Here is a 27,834-nt window from a genome sequence, read left to right as displayed (position 1 = left end):
TTTGTCTTTTATGTGCAATAAATATAGTTTTGGTTTATAGTTAGTACATCCACTGTAATATGTTTTAATGGTTAATATCCCAGGAGTACCCTGGCCTCGATTCCTGGTATTGTGGCTTATCGTTTTACCCTCTTACCTGGGAACCTGGCAGGTATCATGGGTCCTTCAGTAGCCAGTGATGACTCCTGGCTTCTGCAGAGCTGCACAAGCCGGAAGTCCATTTCGCTGACCATTCACTGGCTGAGAGAGTCAGCTGAAACTCTCAACCAATGGATGTAACTCTGTGCATACAAATATTAACATTAGCCACCCTCACTTTTTGTTACAGGCTGGCTACTGACTCCTCAATGACCTTGCCGGTGGTGGAGTTACACCTTCAGCAGCAAAGGGGATAAACTCTGTATGTGCAGTGTTTTGTAGTGCACAGACTCCAGGCACCATGACCTCTTCAAATCACTGAAATGGCCATGTTGCTTAGAGTAACCCTTTAACTATTGGGCTGTGCAAGAAAATTCACGTTTCTGTTTTGTGCTTTAAGTGGTGTGCAGTATAAATTGTGTAACTCAACTGTGTCATCTCCACAACCAGTTTTGTCACCATTGTTGCAATTTCTCATGTTTTTATAGACAAACTGAGTTAAGCCAATTGTTCCATATTTATCAAAATATAATACCGGTAAATAGTGTAAATTTTGGTTAGTTGTTTTTTTCTTCTTCTTCGAATATCCTAATTTTTGATCCAGCTGTCATCTTCAACCCTCATACAATGGTTTACTTTAATTTGCTTCTCCATTAACAATTTTCCTATTAATTTTGTTAATTTCATTGTGCCCAGGGTGCCATGACATTGCAATTGAATGTGTTTCACCAATTACTGTGAATGATTTAACTACAAGCTAAGTAATGTACTTTGCAATATGCACAAATTGCACTTAGTGCCACACAACAGGTGTTCCCTGTATTTTAAAGTGAATGTCTTACCATATGTGTACTGATTGCAATAATTGTTCTACAGCAGGGGATTGAAATTGAATTCTCCTTTCCAATGAAAGGTGACTGCAACTCCCATTATACACAGTAAGAGTTGCCACACTGCCATGCTTTGACAGACTGTGCATACAAAGCCCCTGGCAATGTGAGATGTGTGGGTGTGTATATATATATTGCACAAGTAAAGTCTTCTTCTCAGCTCTTGCTTTAAAGGGACACTATAGTCACCAGAACAACTACAGCTTATTGAATTTGTTCTGATGAGTAGAATCATTACCTTCAGGATTTTTGCTGTAAACATTGTCTTTTCAGAGAAAATGCAGTGTTTACATTACAGCCTGGTGATAACTTCACTGGCCACTCCTCAGATGGCTCTTAGAGATCCTTCCAGGGTCATGGCTGCCTAAAATGCATCCAAACATTCAGTGTCTCCTCCCTCTGCATGCAGACACGGAACTTTCCTCATAGAGATTCATTGATTCAATTCATCTCTATGAGGAGATGCTAATTGGCCAGGGCTGTGTTTGAATCATGCTATCTCTGCCCCGGATCTGCCTCCTTGTCAGTCTCAGCCAATCCTATGGGGAAGCACTGTGATTGGATTAGGCTACCACTTCTGATGATATCAGCAGACTGCTTGTTTTCTTTGAGGCAAACAGAATGCAGATCTACAGCTTCTGGCTTGAATACAGTAAGTGTTTGCTATATTTATGGAGGCATGAGAGGCCCAGGGGGGCTTGATGGTGGTTTTAACACTATAGGGTCAGGAATACATGTTTGTGTTCCTGACCCTATAGTGATCCTTTAATATCTTATCCCTGATCATCACCCCCTCCTCCCCTCTCATTTCTACAACATATGAATTCTGTAGAATGATATAAGCTCTTTTGAGCAGGCCCTCACTCACCTATTGTTCGTGAATGACTAATGTTCCCTTTTGCATTTACTTATGTTGGTCCACCCATTGCACAGTGTTGCCAAAGCTGACAATTAAGAGTCACACAATGATCCATTCATTTGTTCCCCTCCAAAATGATGATCTGTTATCCTCTGCTCTGGGGGGGATGATGGAATTTGGACGTTTCCCGGTGCAGTGTAGCCTCTTTGCTGCCTATTTTTTCTTTCTTCATTAAGCCGTTTACTTTAAAACTATATGCTTTCATTCTTCGATTTGCTCCTCTGTAGTCTGATACCCCTTGTCTGCTTAGCACTGAATCTTGTCTTGGGCTGTGTGCTTTGCAGTCTTACCATTCTAAAGGTAAAACCTCATCAAATGAATTTTTACAGCGATGGCACAAAAACAACCCTCATCTGTGTGAAGTTATTGGTTTGCTTCAAGATGTAATATGGAACCAAAAGTAAGGTCTCTCTAAAGGAAAAGCCAGGCATTAGATGTGCCACGGTACATTAACTGCACAAAGTCTCTTGTTCTCTGGCTGAGTCAGGGGCACAGCGAGTGTAATCTTGCTTAGCTTTTATCCTGGGATCATTAATTCTCAGCATCCTATGGAGCCTTTTTATTTACCTGTAGATTTGAACATTTATATTATCATCATTATTAGTTTGATCACTGTAGAGATTCTCATACACTCTGTTATAATGGAAACAAGTTTTGAAAATAATCTTCGCAGTTGAAAATCCCAAAACAGAGAAAATAAATTGAAAAGGTTGACATAAGAAGGTGTTAAAGTAGTCTCTCCCCATAAATGTTAGCTGTAATACATTGTAGCACGTAAAATGCCTATACTGATGATAAATCTCGGACTTGTTGAGAAGCTCCCAGTGGAATACTGGAAGCTGATTTTTTGGAATACCTTGTTCTGATTGGCTGGTGTGATTGCACGCTAGAAGTAGCTTTTTATTTGTAAGCCACAGTTGTCATTGAGTGTTTAAAGGGTTACTCTAACCACCATGATGTCAGGATCGGGACAGGGATCCAACACGCAAAGTACAAACAGGACAGGGTACGTATACCAGACCTTAGAATGGCCGGACTAACGTACGGAGAGTAAAGAGAATGGTCAGAAACAAGCCGAGGTCGAGGGAACGAGAGGACAGGTGAGCGAGGAACAAGCCGGGTCAAGGATACCAGAGGGAAACAGAGTAAGTCAAACTAGCCGGGTCGGAACCAAAGGAATAACTGAAATCGCCAGAGCACTGTGTGACTAGACAGGCTAGAACCACGACAGGGCAATGAGTGAATGGGAGAAACAGGTTTAAATACCCTGGTTACAGTGAGTATACCCGCCTCCGACGAGTCCTGAGTGGCTTCCAGTCACTTGAGTGACAGATCAGTCCGGACTGACGTCATGACGTCGGGCAGCGTGCGTGACGTCATAAAATGAGACGGATCCCTCGCAGCCGGCGTGAGAGTGTCTAGGGGAGCCGCGAGGGATGGAGGAAGCCGACCTGCTGGAGGAGTAAACTACTAAGTCTCTACCTCTTTCGGAGGTAGAGGCTTCAGGTACCCTGACACATGACCAGTTTAGTGATTTGAAGTTGTCATGGTGTCTGTGTGCAGCCTTTCTGCTGGAAATGGACGTACAAAGCTTTCTTTTTGCAGGCAGTACCTGCAAAGGGGAAACCTTTTTTTTCTCCTCCGTCCTTCCCAATAAAATTGCTCAATGTAAAAAAAAATCCCCTCCCCTTGCCAGCTCAGATTGCGTGCATTTGTGCTCTGATCCGGCAAAACTGATAGAGATACCTGTCATTAGACCACGTAAGGCAGTGGCTGACGTCAGGAAGGGGTGTGGAAGTCAGCACAGAGAGTTAACATGTTTTGTTTGTTTTTTTTGGTACAGATTTTATGGCAAAAAAAAAGGGGCACCTAATTAATATTGTGCAACTAGGCATTCTACACAGAAAAAGGTCCCCCTCCCCCCCCCTCCCCCCAAAAAGGGTTGGAGTGATGTTTTAAGGGAACACTAAAGGGTCAGAAACACAAACATGTATTCCTAACTCTATAGTGTTAAAACCACCATCTAGCCTCCCTGACTCCCTCTTGTCTCCCTAAATATAGTAACATTTTACTTGTATTCAAGTCTGTAGCTGCTTCCTCTCTGCCCCTGTCTGCTGACCTCATCAGAAGTTTTGTTCTGAGCCAGTCACAATACTTCCCCATGGGATTGGCTGACTGTCAAGGAGGCAGATCAGGGGCAAAGCCAGCACAATTCAAACACAGCCCTGGCCAATGAGCATCTCCTCATAGAGATGAATTGAATCAATCTCTATGAGGAAAGTTCGGTGTCTGCATGCAGAGGATGGAGACACTGAATGGCAGTACTGCACACTGTGCAGCACTGCCCCAGGAAGCACCTCTAGTAGCCATCTAAGGAGTGTCCAGTGGAGTTTTCACTAGGCTGTAATGTAAACACTGCATTTTCTTTTTCCAGAACAAATGCAATAAGCTGTAGTTGTTCTTGTGACTTTAGTGTCCCGTCCCTTTAGGCATTGTGATTCAGTTACAAAATGTTTCCCCTTTGGCCTAGAAATCAGTTGCATATCAAAATGTTAATTATGACTGATTCTTCTATAGCTTGTTTCGATTAAGAAAAATGCTGGTTCACTGCTCCTCTGTCCTACTGGTTAAGAGGCCAGGAGCGGCAGTAAAATGCCATAAGCACATCTGCCTAAGCTGCTAAATTTAATCTCCACCAATCTAGTGACTGTAAAAAGGGAGGGGCTCTGCATCGGTACCAGCCCACTGCAATAGAAACTTTGAAAACTACAGGCTGCTGTGTTACATTCTTTATCAACAAGTTCAATGATTTTATTAAAGACACGGAGGCTCATATTATGCATAACTCTTTCTTTATTTCCTCAGCAGCAAAGATAGAGGAATATAAATATTGTCAAAATGAAAGAAAAAACTGTATAGGCATATAACGGGTAGCCGATCACATGGTAGAGGAAGTAGCTATATAAGTCCTGTGTCTCCCACAATCCCCCTCTTTCTTTGCTGCTTCCTCAGACAGATAAGTGTTTTGCTTCTCTCTGACTCAGTTTTGATATTCATTTACTTGTATTGATTTTTCGTTGTATACTGGCTTATAGCTTGTACAGTTTTATCCTGTTACCGCTAGCGTTCCCCCTGGGACCCCTTAGTGCTCTACTCCCTGCCCGGGGATTCCTTTAACCTGCCCTTCCCTCCTCCTCGTGCTTCCGCACGGGTCCCGACTCTGTGCTTTTGCCGCGACCGCTCTGCTTTTCGGCCGCGGCTGCGCACGCTTTCTCCCCCGCTCGCGGGCGGGCTCGGCGGGTCGGGTGCACGAGCCCCTTCCCCCGCCGGGTGCCCGGTCGCGTGCGCCTTCCCTCACGTGCGGCGGCCATCTTGGGCGGACCTCGATCCATTCCCTGTGCTGCCGTGCGGTCACCTTAGCTTTGCCGGGTCCCCTGGGAACGCTAGACGGTCTGCGTATCGCTTTCTGTGGGTTAATCAACCCTTTGCTCTCCTTTCTTCACCTTAGTGTCATTTGGCTGTTTAATTTCTTTAATTGCCCACTACAGCTATATATCATGCAGGATAGGGAGGATGGGCCTACAGGTCCCCCTGGGGATTTTCACTCAGACAGTGCTGAGGGTGCTATGGCCTCCCAGGAGTTTCAGGCCATGCTGGAAGCCACTATGGCCTCCTCCATTCAGAAGGCTATCGCCTCGGCCATGGGGGCTGTTACTACTTCATTTTCGCAATCCATGCACTCCCTGGTTTTGCCTGCTCTGGCCTCCCCCGCCCCTACGGGTGTGGGGCCCCCCTCCCCTGCTCGGACTGTGCCTGGAGCCCGTAAGGCAAAGGCCAAGTCCAAACATGTCGGCTCCCACTCCTCGATGCAGGTTCTACCTGCCATGACTGACACGCTTGAGGCGGTCGCAGATGGCGCGCACCCCACGCGCAAAAGAGCCCCTGGCCGGGCTAAAAAGGCTAGGTTATGGAAACGGGCTAGAGCCCTTGATGATGGGTCGGATACCGACCGGAGTGTGGAGGAGGAATCCGACTATATGGAGTATGACTCCTTTGATGATGATGATGTATCTGGCGGGGATTTGCCCCTTACGGGCGTTAACCCATCGGAGTCCTCTGCCAAGGCCCGGGGTCCAGTATTAGGCCCCTCTGGGGATGACAAAACGATCCTTGATCCGCAGGGTAACCCCCTGTTTGACCCAGACGACCTGCGTCACCCCCGGTCCGCTGAATGGGTCCCCCCGGATCATATTGCCCAGTATGTGGCCAAGCGTATCCGCACACCCCTTTCCAGAGAAGGCCGCAATAAACTGCGCGCCGAATGCCCACGCCCTTCTCTCCCGGGCGCTGCGGGTAAGACCCCTGACATTGATCCACAGATTGCCCAATTCCTGGGTAAGTCAGGCTGGAAGCCCAAAAAGGGCCTTGACCATTCCCTGAAGGGATGCCAGGACAAGATCCTGGATACACTGGGACCCCTCTCGAAACTCTATGAGCTTCTAGATGCTGCTAAAGCTGGGGATTCAGTTTTGGACGTGGACGTGGCCATAGGTTGGGTCCAACGAGCCATATGCTTGCTGGGGAACGCCAATACGGCGATGTCTACGGAACGGCGTAAGGCGATATTATTAAAAATCGACCCTAAACTGGCCACTATGACTGTGGCGGAACCTGACCCGACAGAGGAGGGTTTACTGTTTGGCACCTCCTTTGTTAAAGACATGGGGTCATATGTCAAGACCTTCACGGCGATTGACAAGGCGCAGGCGAGCATGAAACGTGTGTTCGCGCCTAAGGTTTTCGGAGGGGCCGGGCGTAGCAGGAACCGTCCACCCGGCCGGGGTTTCCGAGGCGCATTCCGCGCTACCAGAGGTTCCTTTTTTCCCTCCCGGGGATTTCAGGACCAAAGGACCCCTCCCTTCTTCCCAGCCGGAGGTCGGGCTTGGGGCTCCAGATACTCCCGCGGTGGTACCACCAGCAGACGTCCTTACGGTGAGTACCCTTTCTTTCCCTCCAAAAACATTCTGATTTTGTCCCAATCGAAGGAGAATCTCCTTCTACACCTAGAATGGACTACCGCCCTGCTACAGAAGTTGGGTTTTCTGATCAACTGGGACAAATCGGTCCTAGATCCCGCCCAGTCCATAGAGTTCCTGGGATTCAGAGTGGACTCCGTCCAACAGTTCCTGTTTCTACCGAGTTCCAAGGTGAGAGCCATTCAGAAGGAAATTCGAAGAGCTCTGCGTGTCGCAGACTTGTCCATCAGACAGCTGGCGAGAATAATTGGCCTTCTTGCGGCCTCTATTCAGGCGATCTTCCCGGGCCCGCTACACTACCGGGCCCTTCAACGACTCAAAGGGTCACACCTTCGGTCAGGTCACTCCTACGAGTCTCGGATACGTTTGGACGCAGAGTCCAGAGACGAGTTGGTGTGGTGGTTAGCACACATGGAGGCGTGGAACGGGAGAGCCATCTTCGGCTCCATCCCGGACGTAGTGATCGAATCCGATGCCAGCTTGCACGGCTGGGGTGCTCGTTGTGGCGACGTTTCCACAGGAGGCAGATGGTCAGACGTGGAGAAGTCGTTGCACATCAACTGCTTGGAACTCCTGGCTGGGGCTTTCGCGATCCGCAGCCTTACCCCAGGACGGGCGAATTGCTGCGTTCTCCTCAAGATGGACAACGTGTCAGCGGTCCGCTACATAAATCACCTGGGGGGTACGAAGTCCAAGATGTTGGCAATTCTAGCGAAAGACTTCTGGCAGTTCTGCCTCTTCAACAACGTCTCGGTAACAGCGGAACACATTCCGGGCCTAGACAATTCGGGAGCGGATTGGAATTCCAGACACTTAAGAGACTCTGGAGATTGGCGTCTACACGCTTCGGTGTTCCAGAGCCTGGACATGTTGTGGGGAAGATTCCAGATGGATCTGTTCGCATCTCGACTGAACACTCAACTGCCGAAGTTCTTCAGTTGGAGGCCGGATCCGGCAGCGGTGGCTACCGATGCCTTCCTTCAAGAATGGCCGCAGGGTCTGCTATACGCCTTTCCCCCATTCAACATGATAGCGCGCACGATCTCGAAACTGGTTCGCCACGACTGTCGTGTAGCGCTAATCACCCCGCTTTGGAGATCTCGACCATGGTTCCCCCGCTTGATGGAGTTGTCGATCGATTATCCTCGGTTGATACCAATCTTCCAGGACCTCCTTCTAGACCCGGATGGGAACTCACACGGGCTAGTGTTACAACACCAGCTGCCCCTGATAGCGTGGTTCCTTTCAGGAGACCTTGGATTGTCCCAGACGTTCCGCAGACAACTCTCCTGCTCCTCGATAACGCCTGGGCCCCAGGCACACGAACTGCCTATCGGACTTCATGGAGATCGTGGTCTGGTTGGTGCATGGAACGGGCAGTGGATCCCGTATCTGCCCCTCTACCTTTGATCCTGGAATTCCTCACGTTCCTGTTTGACTCGGGCAAGGCGTACCGCACGATTAACCTTTCCCGCTTGGCTATTTCGGCCGGACACAGGGGTTTGGATGGTTCCCCTGTCGGCAGACATCCTTTTGTATGTCGTCTTCTCAAGGGTATTCGCCTTGCTCGTCCTCCTCGGCCTCGCTTCTCTGCCTTTTGGGACGTTAACATGATGTTGCAGTTCCTCTCCTCATGGTACCCTAATCAGGAGCTGACTTTGAAACGACTGTCATCCAAGTTGGTTATGTTACTCTGTTTGATCTCTTGCAAGAGGGTCTCTGACGTCAAGGCCCTGGATTGGGACGCCATTGCATTCACCCCGGAGGGTGTTACTTTTGACATATCCAGGAGGACTAATCTGCATCCAAGTCATTTTCATATCCCAGGTTTCCTGGTTGTCCGGCGCTCTGTCCGGTGGATTGCATCAGAGTTTACCTGGATGTCACGCGTTCCCTTCGCTCTGCCGATCTACACGATTTGTTCATATCTTTTAAGTCGCCTCATCGGCCGGTTTCTACACATACCCTGGCACGTTGGGTGCGTGAGCTGTTATCCTCTGCAGGTATAGACACCTCTGTATTTACGCCCCATTCTGTACGAGGCGCGATGGCTTCAAAAGCCTCCTCAGTCGGATGTCGTCTGGAGGATATTATGCGGGCGGCAGATTGGTCCAGAGAATCGACCTTTAGAGACTTCTATTTCAGACCTATTGAACACATCGCATCTCGAGTGGTTGCACAGCTTTGAACTTGCATAATATGAGCCTCCGTGTCTTTAATAAAATTCCCAGATTTTACTAGTAACATGACGTAAAGTCATGATTTTATTAAAGACACGGAGGCGAGTATTATTCCCTCCCGCCCTCCTGGTGTGGATTTGGGATACGAGATGCTTGAGACTCTACGGGTTTTGCTGTTCAATTAGGTATGTATTAATTATATGTATTTATTTATATGATTGGATGGTTTGGTACGTCTTATTATGTTTACTAATTATTTATATCTTGTATTTCAGAACCCAGTTTGTTGTTTGTGACTCCTCACGGTGATGTTTGGTAAGCTACAGTTTTGAGTCTGGAAATTACCATATTTCTCTGTCTTTTTTAGCTTGAAGTTATCGCATTGTTCCTGTTTCCTGTGTTGATCAAGTAGGACATCGTTCTTCTTACCTGGTCTTCGGTTTTCGCAAGAAAGAGGGGGATTGTTATATAGCTACTTCCTCTACCATGTGATCGGCTACCCGTTATGCCTATACAGTTTTTTCTTTCATTTTGACAATATTTATATTCCTCTATCTTTGCTGCTGAGGAAATAAAGAAAGAGTTATGCATAATACTCGCTTCCGTGTCTTTAATAAAATCATGACTTTACGTCATGTTACTAGTAAAATCTGTGAATTGTCAGTAAAAAAAAATAAAAAAATTAAACAATTCAAAATGTTATAAAAAAAATGTTTTGCTTCAGGTATGATTTAAGGAAAGTCACGGAGCGCATGTTCTCAGATGATGACAGAACCATTATAAAAGTAGTTTTAAAGCCATAACCTATTCCACATTGGTGGATGTTTTTAAAGAAATACTCTAATTGAAGAAGAAAAAAACATTTATTTTCAACTATTTTTTAATATATGTTCATAGAATATTTGATTACTTTTGTGCAGTCAAATGGTTTTCACAGAGAAGTTTTTTGGACATATGACACATGAGCGCCTATCGCTGCAATCAGCCAGTCCAATGCCTCTCTGTGACAATAACTAAATGCAATGCTTCTCTGTGACAATAACTGAATACAATCGTCTCTGGGACAATAACTGAATCCAGTGCTTCTCTGTGACAATAATTGAATCCTATGCTTCTCTGTGACAATAATTGAATCATATGCTTCTCTATGACAATAATTTAATCCAATGCTTCTCTGTGACAATAACTGAATCCAATTCCTTTATGTGACAATAACTGAATCCAATGCTTCTCTGTGACAATAACTGAACCCAATTCCTCTCTTTGACAATAATTGAATCCAATGCTTCTCTGTGACAATAATTGAATCCAATGCTTCTCTTTGACAATAATTTAATCCAATGCTTCTCTGTGACAATAACTGAATCCAATTCCTTTATGTGACAATAACTGAATCCAATGCTTCTCTGTGACAATAATTGAACCCAATTCCTCTCTTTGACAATAATTGAATCCAATGCTTCTCTGTGACAATAATTAAATCCAATGCTTCTCTTTGACAATAATTAAATCCAATGCTTCTCTGACAATAATTGAATCCAATTCCTCTTTGACAATAATTGCATCCAATGCTTCTCTTTGACAATTATTAAATCAAATGCTTCTCTGACAATAATTGAATCCAATTCCTCTCTTTGACAATAACTGAATCCAATGCTTCTCTTTCACATTAATTGAATCAAATGCTTCTCACATAGAAACATTGAACACATGCCCAGTATCTCCATACTTTCCATGCTGGCACTGGATGTAAAATAGATTTACTTATTGAATCCATTTTAGTCTGAAACTACTTTAAGCTTATTTACTAAAGGGAGAATTACTGGGAATTCAAAGTGAATTTCACATTTAAGTCCAAAATATCCAAACTGAAAAAAATCACCAAGTCAGCGATGCTTCTGGTTTATTTACTTTGGCCTTAAATGTAATCACTTTGAATTCATGATAATTTTGAATTTAGTTAATAACCCTGCTTGTGTTTAAATAACAAGCACTAGATACTTGCAAATGTATCACCAAGGCTGCGTGGGCAAAATCTCATAGATCACATTGTATGGATATGAGTGGATATACACATGGAATATACCCTTTTTCTATCCGTCACAGTGGTTGGGTGTTAGATAACCGTGCTCCTTAGGAAAACATTCAAATAGTTTATAATCTGGAGGTTTGTTTTCCTTTCATTCTATCAATAAAATGCAATAAAACTTGCAGTGTTGGCTTTTCTTTTTCTGAGTTGTAAGCTCTCTGTTATGCGTACAGTAGAATAGGCTTGTCGTGCTATTTTGTGTTAACAGACTTGTAGGAAGAATAGGCTGATTAGGGCAATGTGTTTAGCATGCTCAGGAAATAGAATGCTTTTACTGTTGTGTCAGTGTATTACACTATAGATCCGCTAAGCCTGAGTCTGTGGCTGAATGGTTTTAGTTTGTTTTATTTAAAGGACCACTCCACACGCCAAAAGCACTGCTTTATGCGTGAGGAGTACCCAATTTGAAGCCCAGTTTATTCTATTAAAAATCAGCATTTTTCTAAATACATTTAGGAACACCACCCCTGGCTGTCAAACAAACAGCCAGGGAGGTTTGCAACCTCCTTCTGTTAGCCTTCCTGCGCTAACAGAAGTCACACAGACCTCAGATCAGCACATCCAGATCCTCCAGGCCTCCGATCGGATGTGCATCTTCATGAGAAGCCTCTGATTGGATATTTCTCAGTGAAGAGATTGAAAGTCACTTCTGGAAAAAAGGGAATGGCTTTAGCTAAGGCTGCAGTTCATGATACCTGCACCTTTTGCAAGCTATTTTCAGATATACCTTTAATGAATACTTGCATTAAATAATCATGGATGTATTCATTGGGGTTATTTCTACTAAACAGTGATTTGCATTTGTTCCTGAAATGCTTTACAGCTTGTTATCCCTGCCTCTATGTATTGGGCTCTATATGTTCCTGCAACTCAAACTCTCCTTACACTTCCCCAACATGCTTTTCAATGCTTTCCTATGGGTAATTGAGAGACGCTGGAGGTCCTCACACAGCGTGAGGACGTCCAGCGACGCTCTAGCACAGAAAACCTGCTCTATGAAGCAGGAAGTGCCATCTAGTGGCTGTCTAGTAGACAGCAACTAGAGGAGGAGTTAACCCTGCAAGGTAATTATTGCAGTTTATGAAAACTTTATAAAAACTGCAATAATTACAGTTGCAGGGTTAAAGGACCACTATAGTGCCAGGAAAACAAACTAGTTTTCCATAGTGCCCTGAGGGTGCCCCCACCCTCAGGGTCCCACTCCCGCCGAGCTAAAGGGGGAGGAAGGGGTTAAACACTCACCTTTCTCCAGCGCCCGGCGCTGGGGACTCTCCTCCTTCTTTGGCTGTAATCGGCTGAATGCGCATGCGCGGCAAGAGCCGCACTCGTATTTAGCCAGTCCATAGGAAAGCATTCTCAATGCTTTCCTATGGATGCTGACGTCTTCTCACTGTGAAAATCACAGTCGGAAGAGCCTCTAGCGGTTGTCAATGAGAGGGCCACTAGAGGCTGGTTTACCCTAAACTGCTGAAACTGCTTTGTTTACAGCAAGCAGGGTTAATCCTAGATGGACCTGGCACCCAGACCACTTTATTGAGCTGAAGTGGTCTGGGTGCCTATAGTGGTCCTTTAACCCCTTAAGGACACATGACGTGTCTGACACGTCATGATTCCCTTTTATCCCAGAAGTTTGGTCCTTAAGGGGTTAAGGGTAGTGGGCGTTGGCACCCAGACCACTCAAATGGGCAGGAGTGGTCTGGGTGCCTGGAGTGTCCCTTTAAAGGGAAGCTTCAAACACCTAAAGCACTTTAGCTTGCTGAACTGCTTTATGTGTGAAGAGTGTGTCCTCTTCTTTTTATTTATTTTTATTTTTATTTTATTTTTTTGTTCTGCAATGGAAATGGCATCAAATGGAGATCTCATCACTCCATTAAATGCTAGCTATATTGCCACGTTAATTTCTTTTTTCCTTAACACATTCACTACCAAAATTGTCTACATGTAGCCCATACAACTTCAGCAACTTTGTTTTTTGGTAAAGAATTAGAGCTTAACCCCTTAAGGACACATGACATGTGTGACATGTCATGATTCCCTTTTATTCCAGAAGTTTGGTCCTTGAGGGGTTAAAGAAACCAACGTATCTCACCAATATTTATTCTGTCCCATTAAATATTATCAGTAATTTACAAACGGAGGATACCGTACTCACACTTGGGAATCCAGGTGCTTATCAGGGCCAGTTTTGGCAAAACCCAGTTTGCTAGATAAAATAAATTGGGTCCAGGCACTCAGAATTTCTGCAGGAAAACCGGTTTACTGAAACAAAAAGTGCAACGTTTTGGCTTATACAGAGGCCTTTATCAAGCTCGATAAATTGCAGTTTGCAGTTTGTTTTGTCAGCAATTCTCTTCCCTTGTCCTTTGTTGTGAGTTTGAATTAAAAACTTTGACACATTCTAACCTGAGAAGGTATCAATGTCAGTCTGTATAGAACATGGCATATTACAAGTTCTTATTTCATCTTCATCTCTGCATAGAACAAACGTTTTGTCATACTTGGGCAATGTGCCCACATGCAGACATTAGTTTTATTTGGCATTTTTATGAAACTGCGTTGCTACAAATGCTATAGGATTCTGTGCTAATATCCATAAGAAGGATGACTATTTTTATTGGTCTATTTTTGTCACACCTACTGTGTGTGTGACAAAATGTAATTTCTGCCCATACGCTAATATTTCAGACCCTGCTTAAATATTGAAGGGCCAGGGATACAATATCACAGGAAAAATACCCACATTTTCCTGTAAAGTATGAACGAGTAACACAATTTTACACAAATTAAATTGCTGTTTCATCCTAAATATATGTGCTATGCCCCCCGCCCTTGTTTCCAATAAACAGTGTTCAAAAACAAAGTGTTTGGCAGCAAAGCAGTAACTGTCACTTTTACTTATTACTGTTTTTATACCACCTAATAATTGCACCCTATTTACATTTTTCAATTTTTATTCAATTCGCAATGTAAAACACGAGTCTGTGGATTAGCGAACAGCATCTTGGTAGATCACATTGCACAGAGAGTTAGGGATTTGCTATTTCTGTTTTCTGTTTGTTTGTTTGTGTGTTTTAACAATAGGACCAAAAATATTTGTATTACTTTAGACTGTAGAATGGAAATTGCTTATGTACCAATTAGTTTGAGGAATTTCTGCTCCAGAATCAAAGATCTAATGTATAAAACTCATGAGGTCGGAAACTGGAAATTAAAATAATAATGCAGAAAATGACTATCTTTGAAAGTACATGTTCGAATAAATGACGACTTGCCCGTGTTTGCTTATTGGATGTTTTCCTCTGTATTTTTTGTTTGCTCTGCTTCCACTGATATTGATTTATATACCAATGCTGTTCTGGATTATATTAACAAACTGTGTTGAGTCAGTAACATCATCAAAGATAATAAAACCCTTTCCAAGCCAGATAACGTGAATGAACAACAAAGTTAGATCTTTATTACATTAGCGGGATGCTGCTTGTAGATATGGAGATCAGAATGCTTATAGTTTAGCTAGAGCAAATCGGAGAAAGGGAATTAAAAAGGCCAAATATTTTTATAAACAGCAAGTGGAGGGGGGTGCGGAGCCAAGCAACTGACCTGAGCGGACGCCCGGTGATAAACACTGACTTTCAAGCCTCTTCAACGCAGTTCCATTGCCCCTAACAACCATGGGCAGGAAAACTAAAGTTGAAACACGACAGACCCAAACCGGGCATGAACATTGGTGATCTTCTCCGCCAAGCGCGGAAGACTCAGAGGAGCTATCCCCAGATGAAGAGGAATGCAGACAAATACTGCTATTGCAGCCTCCACCTAAGCCCAAGACCGGCGACACCAGAACATGAGGTCCATACAAGCGGATGTGCCCTTACTCCGCACTGACATCACAGGCCTGGTAGGCCGCATAGGCGCAGTGGAAATAACCTCCGAGCAGTACACCCAAACCATAGCTCGGCTCCAACTAGACATCCAGACACTTACCAAAAGACAAGCAGCCTCTGACCTATGATTTGCCCTGCTGGAAGACAAACGACGCTGCAACAACTTAAAAATCCTAGGAATTTCCTCATCTCCTCCGGAGACGTTTTAGCTCAACTACTCAATCTTTTGGGTTCCGAAGCCCAAGAGAGCGCCTGATTCAGCACCCAGAGACTTGATTGTGAGGTTCTGCAGCGGTGCAGACAAGATGTTGGTTCAAAAGGCACTTAAGGGAACTACCTCACTCAAGTTTGAGAACATGGTACTCTCTTTCTTCGCAGATCTCTCTGGTGAGACGCTACAACCCCTCACAGTCCTACTCCGCAGCCGTGGCAAAGAATACCACTGGAGATCCCCACACACCTTGCAAGTGAGACAGGGAGATACAATGCACTCACTCACAGATATATCAGAAACCTCCGCACTCATCATCAAACTAGGCATCCCAGGAGACGCACTACAACAGCCTAGCACCCAGGCAACGACAATTACGGCTCACCGCTGGCACCCAAACACAATCATGCCATTCATCCCGAAGGCAGCAACGCCCGCGGCACCCACGACTGCACCTACCTGAGGTGGACAGTAGGCGAACTGCACCTTCCTCCTTCCGTATTTGGGACTTATACACACTGCAGTTCAAAGTTAGTTAGACTACTCTTTAAGTTCCTTTTTTCTTCTTCTTTTTTATTCCTAAATGGCCCACAGGTCAGAAATGCACAGGTTTTACCTGATCCTAAGCCAGACTCTCACATCTCCCTCTCCCTCCACCTCTGACACCATAGAACCAAGAGGCCGGTTACCACAAAGGGATGGAGGTGTAAGTTTAGTCCAAACCACAATCTGCAGACTTATGCCCCACTATTAAGTTACACCTGCAGTTGGCATGATAACGTGCCCCTACCGTATGTCTCGCGCTTATCTTAATGCCTGTTCTAACTATTGCACTCCTAAGATGTTCATAGAATTTCTAATGGCTGTGTACTTGCGTATGCTTCTTATAACCTTTTCACCAAAAAAAAAAAAAATACATTCTGTGCATGTATACTGTGTGCCACAACACTGCTATGTTTCGTATGACTTCCAATGTTTGATTTGAATGTTGAGGCTTTGCATGCCTGTTTTACCCTGCTGCACACAAAAATAAAGAATTATAACAATAAAAAAAAAAAAAAGGAAATGTAGGAAGAAGAATTGAACAGGGATCCTCGTTGCATGTGGCACGTAATTCAAATGTTGACTGATTTTTAGATCATTTGGCTCTCAACACTAATGATGTTTCTTTTCCTGAAAGATTAAAAAACTTCTTTGCTCGAATTGATCAGGGCAATGATAAAGCGTCTAGTAAAGGACGAGGATGAATCATTGTTTTCCTTTCCTGTTAGTAGTGTGTATGACAGACACCCTAAGCAGGTTGAATAAGCATAAGGCTGTTGGTCCTGATGGTATCCCTGGTCGATTGAATAAAGCTTGTACAGCAGAATTGGCTGATGTACTTGCGAATATTTTTAATTTATCCTTATTTCAAGCCACTATGCCATCTCACTTTAAAGCGGATAATATTGTAATATTGCCAAATAATTCTGCTGTGAAGGACTTTAATGATTTTAAACCAGTTGTCCTCACTTCTGTTGCAGCTAAGTGCTTTGCGATGTTGGTTCTTGCATATTTTTATTTTTTTTTAAATTCTTTATTTTTATTGCGCAGGTGGGTACAGAAAGATTGGCAAATGCCACAACAGCGTATTTGTGCATTTCAACGTGCTAAACAGTGGCAGCGCTATGTGCGCATTTTTAGGTATAGGTTTAAACTAGACAAAAACATGCTGAACTTAAATAATGGATTACTGCGTTGCTATAGGTTACTGTCGTTAGTCATAGCAAGGATTACACATTTATAATATTATGATGACAAACGAGTGATGATAAGCTAATGCAAGGTGTCAGTAGGTAGGAGAGTCTCTATGGTTTGATAATCAGGCTGTCTTTACGGACATGGGTGCCCCATGCACTGAGTGAGTGAGCTCGTCTAGGTGTACAGGCATGGAATATAGTAACAGGCTACGGGTTTGCTTCAAGTTGGACATTCTATGCACCCTATCGTATCTTAAGACAGTGTGTCTGGCTAAGCATGGTTGCAGTGCTAGGGATAATATGAACAAGCAAAAGTCTGTGTACGTTAGTGTAAGCTCATTTACAGGAGTCCGCCATGTGTGTAAGGTTCAAGGGTTGTCTGTGCCGGTGTCGTCACCGGAGCTGGCCAGCAGGCAGTCCGGGTCTTCTTGCCCGCTCATCCAATTCCCCGTCTATGGTTGTGCTGTCGACCGCTCTGCCCTAGGCTGGTTTCGTGTGAGGCTCTGTGTCGTAGTGAAGAGTGAGGCTGTACCCCTGCTGTGTGCCTCATGGTGCTCCGCCATATTGATTTGCTGCCTGGAGGGGTTGTGATTGCTTGAGTCCCCAGGTGTCGGTGCTCGCCATAGGTTCTCTCTGCCCTGTGCTTCCTGCTGATTTTATCGGGCTTCTGCGGGATAACAGGCTTGTGTGGTCTCCAGGTTCGGGGTCTCCTGCGGTGGTGTCGCAGGTTAGTCTGGGCATTTGATGGCTTGGGGCGGTTTGTGGTTCCACGTTGGTTGGTCAGAGGTTTTGCTGATTTTGCCGTGTGTAGTTCTGGGTTCGATGCGCCTGTTTGTCGCGCTGCCAGTCGTGCCCAGAACCTATCAAAGATTAGGTTCAGCTTCTCTTGTGTGGTCGCCAGTTGGTCCTCTAACGTGGGTTTGTTTGGGCACTCCGCCATCTCGGGTCGTGCTCCGTGGTGTTGCTCAATAGGCATCAGGGGTAATAGTAGCGTATCTCCTGAGACCGGGATATCCCCCCTGGTCCAATGGGGGGGGGGGGGAGGTTACCAATACCCGCTGCGGTGATCAGCAATCAGCGCCGGAGAGCGGCCGTCTCCCCAACGCCTACTGTAGTCGTAGGCCGCAATACTTCACAGGTAGGTTGTTTGGGGTTGTATCATACCAAGTTTGGTACCGTTTGGATCTCTGCTTTCCCCTGGTTGTAGCCAGTGGGTCTTTGTCTCGGTTCCCGTAGTTTGGCTGCTTTTAATCACGGTTTTGGCTTGTGCGACCCGGGAGCACTTGCCATGTGCGTCCATTCAGTTAGCCGTCAGGCCCCGCCCCCCGGTTCTTGCATATTTAAAATGCTGTTTGCCTCCTACACTGGACCCCCGTCAGTTTGCCTATCGCCTTAATAGGTTAACAGAGGACACTGTTACTATGTCCCGGTTCATTTGGATAATTGTAACTCTTATGGGAGGATGCTGTTTTGTGATTTAGCTCAGCCTTTAATTCTGCTACTCCAATAAAGTTAATAAGCTCACACTGTTGAAAATTAGTACTTCTCTTTGTAATTGGATATTGGACTTTCTAATAGACCGGCTATATGAAGTTGGCAATATGATTTCTTCCACTTTGACTTTGAGTACTGGTGTTCCACAAGGATGCGTGCTTAGTCCTCTCCTCTATTCTTTGTGTACCCATGATTGTGTTCCTGTATTTGATTCCAATGTTTTAATCAAGTTTGCAGATGATACTGCAGTGATTGGCATTATTGGTAATGATACTGAAAGGGCTTACAGGAGTGAGCTCTAGTTCCTTTCTGATTGGTGTGTCAATAGCAACTTATGCTTAATATTCAAAAAACCGAAATAACTAATTTTGGACTTTCGTTGCCATAAGAGGAGATACACACAGCTATTCATATGAACGAGAATGATGTTAAAAGCATCTCTCATTTTCAGTTTCTGTGAGTGCATATCTCAGATGATCCGTTTTGGAGCATCATCTCTGTTTCTATTGTCGGACCTTGTAGGTTTGTGAATAGTATTGTTCCCTCTGGGGTGATGTCTTTGCATTATATGCTTAGGCATTAGCGTTTGAGAATTTAAGTGTGTGACTGTATAAGGTTTTGTTGTAATGGCCAGATCTTCCTTTTTGTGTAGCGGATACATTAGCTTTTTACACAAGAGTTTGTATATTGGTTTATAATTTGCACTTAGTGGCTTTATTTCCACTTATTTCTAGGTGTGGAGGATGGTTTCCTTATACATTGCACTCATGCATATGGTGAATGTGCTTATAATTTTTTCACTTTATGTATATGGTCAATATATTCACGTTTGCACTTTATGCACATGACCAATGTAGAATTTGCACTTTACGCACATGGTCCATGTGTTCTCATCTTGCACTTTACGCACATGGTCTATGTGTTCTCATCTTGCACTTTACGCACATGGTCCATGTGTTCTCATCTTGCACTTTACGCACATGGTCTGTGTGTTCTCATCTTGCACTTTACGCACATGGTCCATGTGTTCTCATCTTGCACTTTACGCACATGGTCTATGTGTTCCCATCTTGCACTTTACGCACATGGTCTATGTGTTCCCATCTTGCACTTTACACACATGGTCTATGTGTTCTCATCTTGCACTTTACGCACATGGTCTATGTGTTCCCATCTTGCACTTTACGCACATGGTCTATGTGTTCCCATCTTGCACTTTACGCACATGGTCTATGTGTTCTCATCTTGCACTTTACGCACATGGTCTATGTGTTCCCATCTTGCACTTTACGCACATGGTCTATGTGTTCTCATCTTGCACTTTACGCACATGGTCTATGTGTTCTCATCTTGCACTTTACGCACATGGTCTATGTGTTCTCATCTTGCACTTTACGCACATGGTCTATGTGTTCTCATCTTGCACTTTACGCACATGGTCTATGTGTTCTCATCTTGCACTTTACGCACATGGTCTATGTGTTCTCATCTTGCACTTTACGCACATGGTCTATGTGTTCTCATCTTGCACTTTACGCACATGGTCTATGTGTTCTCATCTTGCACTTTACGCACATGGTCTATGTGTTCTCATCTTGCACTTTACGCACATGGTCTATGTGTTCTCATCTTGCACTTTACGCACATGGTCTATGTGTTCTCATCTTGCACTTTACACACATGGTCTATGTGTTCTCATCTTGCACTTTACGCACATGGTCTATGTGTTCTCATCTTGCACTTTACGCACATGGTCTATGTGTTCTCATCTTGCACTTTACGCACATGGTCTATGTGTTCTCATCTTGCACTTTACGCACATGGTCTATGTGTTCTCATCTTGCACTTTACGCACATGGTTTACGTGCTCACATCTTGCATTTTATGTTCATGGTCAATGTGTTTGCAACTTGTGTTCTGTACGGTAGGGTGGATGTGTTTAGTTTAATCGTGTAATGCGTTTTATTCTCACATGATAAAGGTGTATTGTTAAGAATTCTGTACATTATTTGCACTAATTTATGCTAACTGTATTTGCAGTTTGATGCCCTTTATTTGTATATGATGTTTTAGTAAAAATGTTATTAATTTAGTTTAAATATGGAGGCTACAGGTTATATAGTTGTATTGTATAACTATTGTGTTGTTTGTTTTTTGTTCACTCTTGGTCTATTAATGATTAAGGAATTATATTTGTAGGTATTAAATATATTATGGCATTATGTAATACCTCTAAAGTTTACATTGATTGTATTATTTATCAATCATTACTGTGTTTAATTGTCTTTGTATGTAAACTGCACAGTGATAATAAAGTTGAATCTAATCTAATATGATGAAGCTCACTGGGTGTGAATATAAATTGATCAATTAGCAGGGAATGTCTCAGAGACTATACCTTTTACCACAGATAGTTTATTCTGTGCATTCATTGCCTTTAATTAGGCTGCAGTATGAGCTAATCTCCAAACTAGGACATGAATCTTGCTGAGTTCCTTCCGTATCGCCCTTGTAAAATGTTTGGCACAATGGCTGCTGCATATAAACCATTATTATTTGCTGTTTATATAGATGCAGGGCATTGTGCGTCACACGAGCAAGCCACGTTCCTCTCTGCTTAATCAAATTCAATATATACACACACACATATGTCTGCCTGTCCATCTGTCCATGTTATCTAGAGGTCTAACTTATCTCATATCTCCCAACACTTCCAGATTCATCACGTCCTGATATGCGACTCCTGCATCACTAACACTAGAATTTCCAGGCAAACTTACCCCATAAGAGCAGAGTGTGTGCAAACTGAGCTAAGGGCATTAGGCTATATGAGTGCTTTAATAGCCCCTGTGCATCCCAATAGACTGTCAAACGACCTTTACCATGGGCATTGCTAAGGGCAAAATATCCTGGGGCTTCAGCCAGGGGTACATCTTTGGCCCCTTCCCCATATAAAGTCCATACCTAGGACTGTCTCTTAACCCCTGCATTACGAGTCCTGTTCTCTTAAGTCATCCTGCCATTATCATTTTATTTCAGTGCCACAAACCCTATTCCCAAACTCATTGGCCCTGGTCACCCCCTTCAACTCCCCCCTTCCCCCCACCGATTGTTATTTTTTTTTTCTCTCCAATTTTCATCCATGTGACAATTAGGCAAACTGCTTGTAAGATAAGGACAGACAGATTGATTGAGACAGACAATGAAACACAGACTGAGTGTGACTGAATGTTGGTTTGGTAGAGGTAGGCAGACTGACACATTGACAGAGGTACATAGTAAGACACTGCGGTACAAGCAGACAGATTGATAGCCATGCTGAGAGACGCACAGCTTGAGACGGAAATATAGGCCGAGACACGCAGACAGATAGAGAAACAGACAGACATAGCGACGTTTAGGGGACAAGCAGACAGACTGAGAAACAGGGAAAGAAAGGACACAGAGGAGACAGGCAGAGATCATTAACCCCTTAAGGACCAAACTTCTGGAATAAAAGGGAATCATGACGTGTCACACACGTCATGTGTCCTTAAGGGGTTAAAAGACCAGAGACGCTCACTTTGTTACAAAAGTGTATGTTTAATGTTACAAAGGGTATGTTTAATGTTACAAAGGGTATGTTTTATGAATGATTGTATAACTTTTATGTACAATTTATGTAAACCACTTCAATGGTATGGATAATTACCTTGCTACCATGGTCCCCTGCCCACCCACCCCTTTTCTCATTTCTGTACCCCCTTTCCCTGTTTTGTCAAAAATCTCCATAAAATCATAAGTATCAAAAGACATTAGGAAAGGAATGGAGGAAGATAAGCAGACAAAATGATACAAAATGACCAAAAAAAAAACTTCAGCTTGCTAAATAATTCCTATTCGTTTAAAAGTTAGAGAAAATATAGGTCCTTGAATTTTTATAAAGAGATTTTATATAAAGTATTTATATCATCCCAGATCAGAAAACAGGAACAAGTAGTTGGCCCTTACCAACATACTGGCCAATTTTTTTCCTTAGATTTTTAATGCTGTTTTGTAATAAGTGTAACAATGGCATCATAGATCACACGTATCCATCCATGCAGGTGTTAAAGGTACTGGGCTATCATTAAAAAACGATTCTCTGGACTGCAAATTAAAATCTACTCAAATATTCATATTCAGACCTTTCGAGAAAAATGCACAAGAATATAAAAGTGAGGAGATTTTTCATAAAGTGTATATTTAAGCATCACCGCCACTTATGATTTCTTTTTTTAATTATATAGATTGTTTTTTTAAAAGACGAGATACAGTTTCACTTACATATCTTGATGTCTAAAAATATGTTAAACCGCAATGATATAAAGGAATGATGCAGTGATTCTACTCCTTACCTCCCACAACCAAATGTTTTGTGAATACGTTACTTCTTCCCCCAGTCTTATATCTTTAATTTTAGTGAGTACTTGAGTAACAGTGATTTTTAGAATAGACCAACAGAAACCAAAGCTCTGTGAACAGCTATGGTCATTTTGCAAGATCATTGTTATCCAGGAGCTTCGTTAATCTCCGTAATGCTCGAGATTAGTTGAAAGGACCAAGGGCCAGAATCTGTATAGTCTTATTAAAAATAGTGGATACAAATCTCCCCACACCTCACAAGGATTATGTAAGCTCATTTGATAAGGACACTCGACACCTTCTGTTCCTGTGCGTCCAACTTGTCTTATTGCCAACTCTTGTTAGTCCACCTATTGTACAGCGCTTCACAATTTGTTGGTGCTTTTATAAACAATAATGATGATATTGAAATTCTAAAGTTAATAGAGTGAAATGTATGTTTATGTCAGTGTTTGCTATGAAATATAGTCTTCATTTTCAAATGAAGGTACTCCTCAATATGCTACGTACCTGCTTTACGACTGCTTGTACTTATGACTAGCACAGGGATTCGTGTGTGTGTGTTTTTTCACTGTATGGGAATACATTAGTGTAGTGATTCCCAAACCAGTCCTCAGGACCGACCCACCAACAGCCCAGGTTTTGTCAGTATCTCCATTGAAATAAAACAGAGAAATGCATATATTCTGGATTGTTGTTGGGCCATAAGGACTTGTTTGGGAATAACTGCTTAGTGTATTTGCTCCCCTGTTCTCTCCCTGTGTAAATAACCAACTGTCCCCCTTTTGCTGCATGTCACAAATGAATCACATCATTAGAGTGCAGGTCGCATGGAGCTGCACCAATAGGTACAAGCTGAAACACAGCTCCAGGTGACTGCTATGGACATAACTGGCAGCGCATATGCTCTGCAGCCACTGGTACAGCTGTACCCATAACATATTCTGGTTTTCTACCTTAGGATGGCCTGTTTTACTGGCACTGACGCTTGGCTCCTTATGTTGAATAAAATCCAAATGCAGATATCACAGATGGAATCACCTCTGGATATTTAGCGGTTAGCTGCTAACATGTACATGAATGAATGATGCTGAACACAAGATTGTACAATTACTGTGTCACCTAAAATAGAGAAACTGAATAAATATATTAAAGCTGACACTCTGCACTGTATCTCCATGGCTGGTGTTTCATTTAAAATCCAATGTGCTGCAATACAGACACATATCATCCCTCCCCCTCTCCATTTTATCCCATATAGTGGTGCGATAACTCCCAAACCTTCTCTAGAGCTGTATATATAGTGCACAGGGTGCAGCTGTATGTGGTCCGTGCCTGGGCTGTGAACACAAACTTGGTGGCAAAACCGATCCTGGCATTTCAATGGTGGGATGTTTTGAGAGTGAAATTTAGTGTTTTAAATCAGCTGGTTTTTTTTTTTTTTTTTTTTTTTAAATACACAACAGCCTTGTCCTCAGCCGCTTCCTTTGCATTCAAGTAGTTTTATGTCTGTATTATGTTAAGTCTCATGTAATATTTCACTGTATGTCTTCTAGTTTGTGACATCCCTTGTATTGTACAGCAGTCTAAACAAAATTGTGCGCTATAAACAAAAATAATACCCTTTGCCTGTTTTATCGTCCATTCCTCCAGCTGTTTAACGCTGATAATGGTTAATGGCAGCCTGGTGTCATCGTTCCCAATGAATAACCTCCAAATCAAAAAGTGCGATCCTTAACTCCTCGAGTGCCATTTATTCATCTCTCTAGAAATCACAATTTTAATAAAATAGAATTCAGTGCATTATACGATGCTCTCTGGGAAATTGCAGTATTGTTGTTTGTTATTGCTTGAACACATGGCACATTATATTTGTATTCCAGAGTGCTTGTTCCCTTGACTCTCTCTATTCCCCCCCCCCCTCCCTCTCTCTTGCTCTCTCACACACTCTCTATTTCCCTTGATACCTAAAGACTGTCTTCATGTTGTTTGCCTCATTATTATTTTTGTTCTTTGGGCTAATCGTATTAATTTAGATTTTTCTTAATATTCTCTTGTCATAAAAAAATAAATAAAAAGGCCGTCTTTATTGTTGCACTGGTGTTGTCGGCATTGCTTCAGATGATTAGCATTTAGATTGTTTGCTGGCGTTTGTTACAGAGTGCGCCAGTGCGGCCATTGAGCGTTATTAAGACGCTGTCACGTATTGGCTTTAGGACAAATGCTGCACTAGGGGAAAGAGAAGGTTTGCAGCAAATCATACCCTGACTTTCAACGCTAGCTATTACTTTTAATAGATGCTTGTTGAAGGATTTTTATTTTGTTGTTTTTGTTTGAAGCAAGCTAGTGTCTATGGAACACTAAACTACCCCAATGCAACCAAACAAGCTAAGAATTATTATTATTTTTTTAATATCTCTCTAGCCCACTGCTATGCGCCTTTTATTTGTATTTGGAAGGGCTATTATGAAGTAATCTATTCACACAGGGAGCTGTCTCCTAGAGCATCATCCGTACTGATTTAGGCTACAGACTGGGCCAGAGGTATAATGTGGCATAATGACCCAGTAACTGTGTGTTCCAACCAGATTGGGATTCTAGAAGGCTGACATGTAAACCAGCTGCCCAGTTTTAAGTAAATACATTTAGTGGTTGGCCAGATGTCATGCCCCTGGCAATATGGCACGTTGTTTGTAACTCTAGGTCAGAAAGTGCAAACCCAGCTTGAGTTGGCACGCACATTTTAACAGACCCGCGATGGTTGTAGGAAAAGTATTTGAGACAGAGTCCTAAAAAGGAGTCGTTTAAGCACATGGTTAGAATGATGGAGGCTGGCTTCACAGCAGGTTTGGAGGAAAAAACGAAAATGAATTTATACAAAAATAAAGTATAAAAAAAAACTACTATTTTTTATTTTTTTTTTAAATCAGAATTTTTCCCCACCCAGTCCTTCTCCTAGGCTGAGATCATCGCACTTGATGACCTCAGCCAATCAATTACTTTCCAATAGGAAAGGATTTGGAGGCCATTGTGCATGTGTGGTAAAACACCACCCTGCTCCTATCAGCATCTCCTCATAGAGTTGCATTAAATCAGTACATCTCTATGAGTAACTTTCAGCATGTCCAGGCATACCACCTCTAGTGGTCGTCTCACAGCCACTAGAGGTTTTCCTAGACAGTAATGTAAGCACTACCTTTTCTCTGAAAAGGTAGTGTTTACATTAAAAGGTCTACATTAACAATCCATACTATACACACCACAACAACTTCATTAAATTGTAATTGTTCTGGTGACTATAATAATAACTAATAACTAGTATTTAAATAGCGCCTTTCTCCCAGTGGGACTCAAAGCGCTTTTCAGCGCACACTCTCGCACAATATCAGCAGCTGAATAGTAATATATGTTATTACCCAATTGATAGTACTCATTTTATCGACCTCAGAAGGATGAAGGGCTGAGTTGAACCTGTGACCTTGCATTTTTGAACAGTAGTCAGGGAATTTTCCAACTGAGCTACCTCACCGGCATGCTATAGGGCATGTCCCTTTTAAGCATCCTAAAATGACTGATTTGGTAAATGTTAAAAGAACAATTATAGATTTTCTATTGGTTAGTGTAAAGTTTGTCACATATAAGCACGTTATCGTAAATAAAATAGCTAGATTAGTAATTAGTAGATTCATTTTTCAAAATTGCTATGTCTCTTCTCTGTGCCTTCATCATTCATTCTTGTATATGGATTGTGACCCGGAGATCTGTAAATGTATTTGAAGAGACAAAAAATGGGTGCGCTGCGTTACCAGAAGCAGCCATGCAATTAGCTGTGCATACTTTCCATGAGAGAGGTTGATAGTTACGCAAAATCTAGATCACATTTGCATGGCTAATGCCAATATAAACTAACTGAAGGCATACACACGGTTGAAAAATGGGTTCATAAATTATATATTTAATGAAGCTACAAGTCAAATTCATTATCGCCACAGGTGTGTTGCAGATTTATCTGCAAGAAATAAGCACAGGGAATACACAATGGGAATAAAATATGAATGTGTAGTTCTTATGTTTTTTTTTTTTTTTTTTTTTTTTAAATATATATATTTTTATTTATTTTTGTTCTCTTGTTTCATTCTCTTCTCTTGCAATTTACAGCGAAAAAAAATGTTTTTATGATGCATTAACGTATGTCAGACATTTCCAAATGTCACAGAGACATTTAAAGATTCAGTACATTGTTCAGTTGTAGCACCTTAAGTTCTGCTAATTTATTGCTTATTGTTACGAGAACATCTGCAGTGAACATTTGAAAACTTTATTAAAATGCCCTTGCTCCTCAGAATACATCGCTTTTATGCTAATTTTATTGCTTCTTGCGCCATTCATATATATTTCATATGCAATATTTTATGGCTTTGCTGTCATGGTAACTTTATATCGTTTTGTCAGATTTGTTTACTTACTAGATAATACGTTTGTTTTGTACATCGTTATTCAAGTGGAGCAATTAATCTTGGTTGAATAGGGCATGTTTTATGGTGCTTTTAATGACCAGTAATATAGTTTTTGAAATCGGTTAGTTGGGCATCTTTTTCAAGTATAATAAGAAGTTAATTTTGCTGTTAATGGTTGCCCAGCCTGGAACAGTCTCCTTCATACTGAGACTTGCTAAATCAGCTTCTCCTGAGATATTTCAGAATTAATGAAAGACTACTCAAAAAACCAAAGATGCAAGAAACTATCTGCCAAAAATAATGTTTTTTTCCCCCCATGATGCTAAAAATGCATAGTTTTTGAGTAATGTTGCTGACCAATTAACATGCTAAGGATCTATAAATTGGTAAAACTATCTAAAATTACTATTACAT

At 42.6% G+C, this 27,834-nt stretch overlaps 1 protein-coding gene across 3 annotated transcripts in view; it reads left to right on the top strand.

Moving 5' to 3' along the window:
• The window catches only part of ZFYVE28 (zinc finger FYVE-type containing 28), a 216,646-nt gene that overhangs the window by 148,413 nt on the left and 40,399 nt on the right, over window positions 1-27,834 (top strand). The gene's annotated exons all lie outside the window — the stretch shown is intronic.

The sequence above is a fragment of the Pelobates fuscus genome, chromosome 6, assembly GCF_036172605.1.
Source record: "Pelobates fuscus isolate aPelFus1 chromosome 6, aPelFus1.pri, whole genome shotgun sequence".
NCBI lineage: Eukaryota > Metazoa > Chordata > Amphibia > Anura > Pelobatidae > Pelobates > Pelobates fuscus.
The sequence above is the reverse complement of the archived record's forward strand: the minus strand, read 5'-3'. Positions and strand labels throughout refer to the sequence as shown.